Genomic DNA, 6,347 nt, shown 5'->3' with positions numbered 1-6,347 from the left:
TTTTTTTGAGACGGAGTCTTGCTCTGCCGCCCAGGCTGGAGTGCAGTGGCCGGCTCTCAGCTCACTGCAAGCTCCGCCTCCCGGGTTCACGCCATTCTCCTGTCTCAGCCTCCCGAGTAGCTGGGACTACAGGCGCCCGCCTCGTCGCCCGGCTAGTTTTTTGTATTTTTTAGTAGAGACGGGGTTTCACCGTATTAGCCAGGATGGTCTCGATCTCCTGACCTCGTGATCCACCCGTCTCGGCCTCCCAAAGTGCTGGGATTACAGGCTTGAGCCACCGCGCCCGGCCTTTTTTCTCTTTTTGAGGTGGGGTTTCACTCTTGTTGCCCAGGCTGGAGTGCAATGGCGTGATCTCGGCTCACTGCAACCTCTGCCTCCTAGGTTCAAGTGGTTCTCCTGCCTCAGCCTCTCAACTAGCTGGGATTACAGGCACCCATCACAACACGCAGCTAATTTTTGTATTTTTAATAGAGACAGGGTTTCGCTATGTTGGCCAGACTGGTCTTGAACTCCTCACCTCAGGTGATCCACCCACCTCGGCCTCCTGAAGTGCTGAAATTACAGGTGTGAGTCACCTTGCGTGGCTGTATTTTTTTTTTTTTTTTTTTTGAGACAGAGTCTTGTTCTGTCGCCCAAATTAAAGTGCAGCGGTGCAATCTCGGCCCACCTTGACCTCTGCCTCCCAGTTTCAAGCAATTCTCATGTTTCAGCCTCCCAAATAGCTGGGATTACAGATGTGCAGAGCTCTGCCAAGGGACATACCTCTTAATACTGGTGCATTTCATTTCAACAGGAATTTTGGAGGGGATTGAATAGTTATTGTACTTTATTCATAATTTAATATTTATTTGAAAATTTATAGCCACATGCATGCAATAGATACTATTCAGGCACAAAAAACAGGATTATCTCTATATACAGACATCAAAAGTCTTCCAAGTTATATTACCAAGTGAAAAAAAAGCAAGATGCATAACAGTTATATAGTACAAAATGTTTTCCTTTTCTTTTCTTTCTTTTTTTTTTTTTTTCTGAGACAGAGTCTTGCTCTGTCACCCAGGCTGGAGTACAGCGACACAATCTTGGCTCACTGCAATCTCTGCCTCCCAGGTTTAAGTGATTCTCATGCCTCAGCCTCCCAAGCAGCTGGGACTACAGGCATGCACCACCACACCTGGCTAATTTTTGTATTTTTAGTAGAAACAGGGTTTTGCCATGTTGGCCAGGCTGGTCTCAAACTCCTGACCTCAAGTGATCCTCCCGCCTTGGCCTCCCAAAGTGCTGGGATTACAGGTGTGAGCCACCGTGCCCAGCCTACAGTACAAAATCATTTGTTGATTTGTTTTTTTTTTTTTTAAAGGTATATGTGTGGAAGCTGGGTGTGGGAGGCTTACACCTCCCAGCACTTTGGGAGGCCGAGGCAGGAGGATTGCTTAAGCTCAGGAGTTTGAGACCAGCCTGGCCAGCATGGCGAAATACCATCTCTACAAAAAATACAAAAAAAAGTCAAGTGTGGTGGTGAGTGCCTGCAGTCCCAGCTACTCAGGAGGCTGAGGTGTGAAGGTCACTTGAGCCCAGGATGTTGAGGCTGCAGTGAGCTGTCATTATGCCACGGCATTCCAGCATGGGTGACAGAGCAATATCTTGTCTCAAAATTTTAAAAAAGGTGTATGGGGTAGGATGTAAAATAATATATTTGTTTATATACACCCTCCCCCATAAAGTCTTTGCAAGTGTTGGGGAGTACAAACTTTACTCTCAGGTTCAATACCTGGGGGACTGCAAATTAAACTGAGAAAAGACAGATTAGCAAGAAAAAAGAGTTTAATTACCAGACACATGCATAGACACATGAAAGTGCTCAATGATGGAGTGATTAGAACTGGGGGCTTATATGCCTTAGAAGGGGAATAGGAGGGCTACCATGGGAAGAACAAATAGGTTTACAAATGGGTTTTTAGGAGAAGAAACAGGATATTTTAGAAGTTTGTGATGAGGTTTATTTATGCAGGTGCAAATAGTCTCTGTGTCTTCTTCATGGCCATGAAATTCCCCTGAATAGAAGATTTGTGGTTGGTTTATTCTTGGTTCCTCTCCTGGAAGTGGAAGCTGCCCCAAAGACGGAATGTATGGCAGTCTTCAGTTCCAAGTGAGCCGCAGATACACAAGAAACTGATAGTAGTGGTTACACATTTGAAGGGCAGGGGGTAGAGGTGAATGAAAACCAAGAAGTTGTGAGCAGAGCCTTGGGAAGATGTTTTCAGAAAATTTTTTATCTTTATTTTTTAAATTTTAGAAAGATATGGATATATTGCCCATTCAAAAACAAACAAACAAACAAAAAAACCCTAGGTTCTAAGAGTGATTCTAATTTATTTAAGGAGTGGTTTCCCCCTATTTAGGAGAAGATGGATCGTGCCTCATTAGCAAGGCCTAGTGGGAGTCAGCCCTGAGGGAGGTGCAGGAGATTTTATCATCATCTTTGTCAGCATCACTGCACTTTCTACAGAGAAGGTTACAGAACAGGGTCAGGTCGCCCTTTCTACTTTGCTTGGAGGGACGCTTACGCTTACAGCGAGTGTCAGCTGTCAGTTGCAAGACCTCTGTCTCCCCAGCTTCCTCCAGCCTCCAGAAAAACAAAGACAGTTGTGGAGGGTAGAGGATGGGCTGGGGTGGGACCCAAGACCCCTGGACAATGGAAACCTTTCCCCTTCAAGCAGACGTCAGGATTATTATTTGCACTTTGCATGTGGGAAAGAAGGACTGTAAAACTCTGACGAATGCCTGCATCTTGTTCTAAAATTCCTGACTTGTTGCCAATAAAAGAATCACAGTGCTTTCCAGCTCAGAGAAAAAACTGCTGCTAATTTGAAGAAGATTCCAGAATAGAAATTCAAGGTCAACCAAAGGTTTTTCAGACAGAGTTGGTGAGCAGGTCTTACGTGGCCTGAAATTCAAAGATACAAACCAGAGAAAGAAGAGATCAAAGCTCTTGTCCTGGGGACACATTAAAAACTAGATTTGGACACATCTCAGTTCTGGAGCCAAGCAATTCCTCCCTCAGGGTGTCAAAACTAGCCTTCCCCTCAGCCTAGAGCCTTCCTCTCTAAACCTGCTTATTCTGGCCCTGTCTTCTCACCTTGGTCTCATTTTGGTCTCTTTGAGGTAGATCAGCAGGACTTACTTTCTGAGCACCTGTAAGGACCCTGCTGATCAAAACCAGGATGCAAGATCAGGTGTGGTAGCTCTCGCCTGTGATCCCAGCACTTTGGGAAGCCAAGGTGGGCGGATCACTTGAGGTCAGGAGTTCAAGACAAGCCCGGCCAACATGGTGAAACCCCGTCTCTACTAAAAATTCAAAAGTTAGCCAGGTGCAGTGGCGCATGCCTGTAATCTCAGCTACTCAGGAGGCTGAGGCTGGAGAGTTGCTTGAACCCGGGAGGCGGAGGTTGCAGTGAGCCGAGATCATGCCACTGCACTCCAGCCTGGGTGACAGAGAAAGACTCCGTCATATGCAAACACACACACACACACACACACACACACACACACACACACACACACAACCGGATGCAGTAAAGAAGCCAGCTGAAACCAGTACATGGCCACCAAAGTGACCTCTGGCTACCCTCATTTTTCATTACTAAATAGACTCCCACCGGTCCCATGACAGTTTACAAATACCATAGCAATGTACCATGGCAGTAACCCAGAAGTTACCTTATATGGTTCCAGGAACTCTCCACCCTTTTTCTAGAAAATTCTGAATGACTCACCCCTTAATTCGCATATAATTAAGAGTGGGTATAAATATAACTCCAGCAATCCAAGCAGCAGCTCCTGCTCTGACTCCTCCTCCACATTGCTACTGCTGCCTGACACTGCCACTGTTGCTCAGGACTGCTCTGTGGAGCAGCCGCTTTGCTGTACATGGCTCCTCTGGGCTCCTCTGTCTATAGGATAGCCCTGCCCTGTCTATGGAGCCACCATTTTGCTATACACTATTGCTCGAATAAACTTGCTTTCTTTCACTGTCAGCTCACTCTTCGATTCTTTCTCGAGCAAAGCCAATAACCCTCCCAGGCTAAGCCCAATTTTGGGGTTCACCTGCATCAGGCTCAGAGGCCTTCTCTGATCATCCAAAATAGACTGTCCATCCAACGTATCTAACGTATTTCCTATTTTATTCTCTTCATAGCACTAACCACAAAAGAATTCTTACTTATTTGCTTATCATCCTTCTCTTCCAACTAGAATGTGCTCTCATGGTACAGTCGTATTGTTTTTCCTCCCTGTATCCCAGTGTTTAGAACAGTTGCTTAGTACACAGCAGGTGCTGCATCAGTATAGGCTCAGTTAATGAAAAAATGACTGACAGTTAAACTTGAGATGTCTGTGAAATAGCCAAGGAGTGGTATCAAGAAGAGAGTTGTCAAGTAGTCAAGTGTGGGAAAGATCCAACCTGGAGGTACATATTGGGTATTACTGGAACAAACTCGTTTTTTTTTAAACTAACACAAATGGATGACATCAGCAAAGGAGAATTTAAAGAAGGAAGAGTCTGAGCTCTGAGGAGCCCAAAATCTACAGGCTGGGCGGAGAAAAGGGAACAAGCAAAGAAGAGTGAAAGAGATCAGTGAGAGAGAAGGAAATCCAAGAGATAAGCTATCCCAGAGGCTAAGAGACAAGACTGTTTCAAGAATGAGAGGGCAGTCACCTATGTGGAACACCACCATTGGAATTGCCAGCATGGAGTGTGTCTGGGCCCTGATAAGAGCAGTTTCAAGGCAGCGGTGGGAGCAGAAACCACTGGTGGATGTGAGGTGAGGCAGTCAGTCGGAGCATTGAGTGTCAATGACTTCAGAAGTTTAACTGAGAAGAACAGCAGATAAATTGGATGTAGCTATAGGCAGATACAGGTCAAAGAAAAGTTCTTAGCCAGGCATAGTGGCTCACACCTGTAGTCCTAACAGTTTGGAAGGCCGAGGCAAGCAGATCACCTGAGGTCAGGAGTTTGAGACCACCCTGGTCAACATGGTGAAACCCTGTCTCTACTAAAAACACAAAATTGCTTGAACCCAGGAGGCGGAGCTTGCAGTGAGCCAACATCTCGCCACTGCACTCCAGCCTGGGTGACAGAACGAGACTCCGTTTTAAAATAAAAAAGAAGAAAAAAAAGAAAGGTTCTTTTCTGCTCAACTTTTATTTTGAAACATGAAAACCTGCAGAAAAGTTAAAAGGACAGAACAATGAACACTTCTGTACCTTTCACTTCAATTAATCATTTGTCAACCCTTTGCCACATTTAATTCCTATGCACATACCCACATGTATTCATTTTGGGGTAAATCACTGGAAATAAAGTTGCAGACCCCCCTGTATATCAACATGCTTTTCCTAAGAACGAGCTCATTCTCCCACATGACCTCATGATATATCCCACTCAAAGAAATTTAGCATCAAAGTTATCTAATAAACAGACCATATTCACATTTCCCCAACTGTTTAAAAATGTCCTTTGTAGCTTTTTTCTGGTCCACAATCTGATCAAGAGTCATGCATTCCATTTGGTTGTCACGTCTCTGTAGTCTCCTTTAATCAGAAACAGTCCCCTGTATTTTTCTGTCTTTCATGCCACTGACACTGGAGAGTTTGGGTTGGTTGTCACGTAGCATGTCCCACATTCTGGATTGTCCTGATTGTTTCGTCATGATTGGATTCAGGTTAAACATTCTTGGCAAGAATATCACAGAGGTGGTGTGAACTCTTAAGGTAGAATCTCTGTTAAAGGTGGACAACACTCAGCCTACTTAAATGCTAACAAAAATGATCCAGTAGATGGGGGATAGAAATTGGAAGGAAATTTGGATGACAGGGAAGGAAATTAGAAAAATGAATGAAGTAATGAAGTCTTGAGTTGGCAAGAGAGGTGGCATCAGAGCACAGGCAAAGGGATTTGCCCTGATGCAGAGCAGACGTATTTCGTTGGTTGTAACAGACAATAAGGAGAAGATGGTGACAATGAATATGGTCTGAAATTGGGAGAGTGAGTGTGTTTGGATTTGATGGCTTCTTTTTGGATTTTATGGTCTTCTCAGTAAAATAAGGCAGATCTGCAGGTGAAACTGACTATAAGAGTAGAAGAGAGGAGGGGAGTTTAGAGGAAGAGAAAGTATGAGAAAGTCATTGGTGGCAGTGGCAAAGTAGGCTTCTTAGAGAAATATAAAAAGCTAGTCACACTGTTAGTGGGAGTGTAAACTGTGGAAAACAGTATTATAGTTCCTCAAAAAATTAAAATAGAATTACCATATGATCCACTAAGTTCACTTCTGGGTTTATACTCAAAA

The 6,347-nt window shown here is 44.4% G+C and overlaps 1 long non-coding RNA gene across 1 annotated transcript in view; it reads right to left on the bottom strand.

Annotated features, from left to right (window-relative positions):
• Positions 1–5,617, bottom strand: part of LOC108544402 (uncharacterized) — a 15,671-nt gene extending 10,054 nt beyond the window's left edge. Inside the window, exon 1 of the long non-coding RNA XR_001889829.1 lies at positions 5,483–5,617. This is a non-coding gene — a long non-coding RNA (uncharacterized LOC108544402). The remainder of the gene's footprint in view (positions 1–5,482) is intronic.
• Between the last annotated feature and the right edge of the window lie 730 nt (positions 5,618–6,347).

Source organism: Rhinopithecus bieti, unplaced genomic scaffold, assembly GCF_001698545.2.
Source record: "Rhinopithecus bieti isolate Rb0 unplaced genomic scaffold, ASM169854v2 scaffold_25396, whole genome shotgun sequence".
In the NCBI taxonomy this organism is placed as follows: domain Eukaryota; kingdom Metazoa; phylum Chordata; class Mammalia; order Primates; family Cercopithecidae; genus Rhinopithecus; species Rhinopithecus bieti.
Note: the sequence above shows the minus strand (reverse complement) of the source record. Positions and strands in the feature narration are given on the sequence as shown.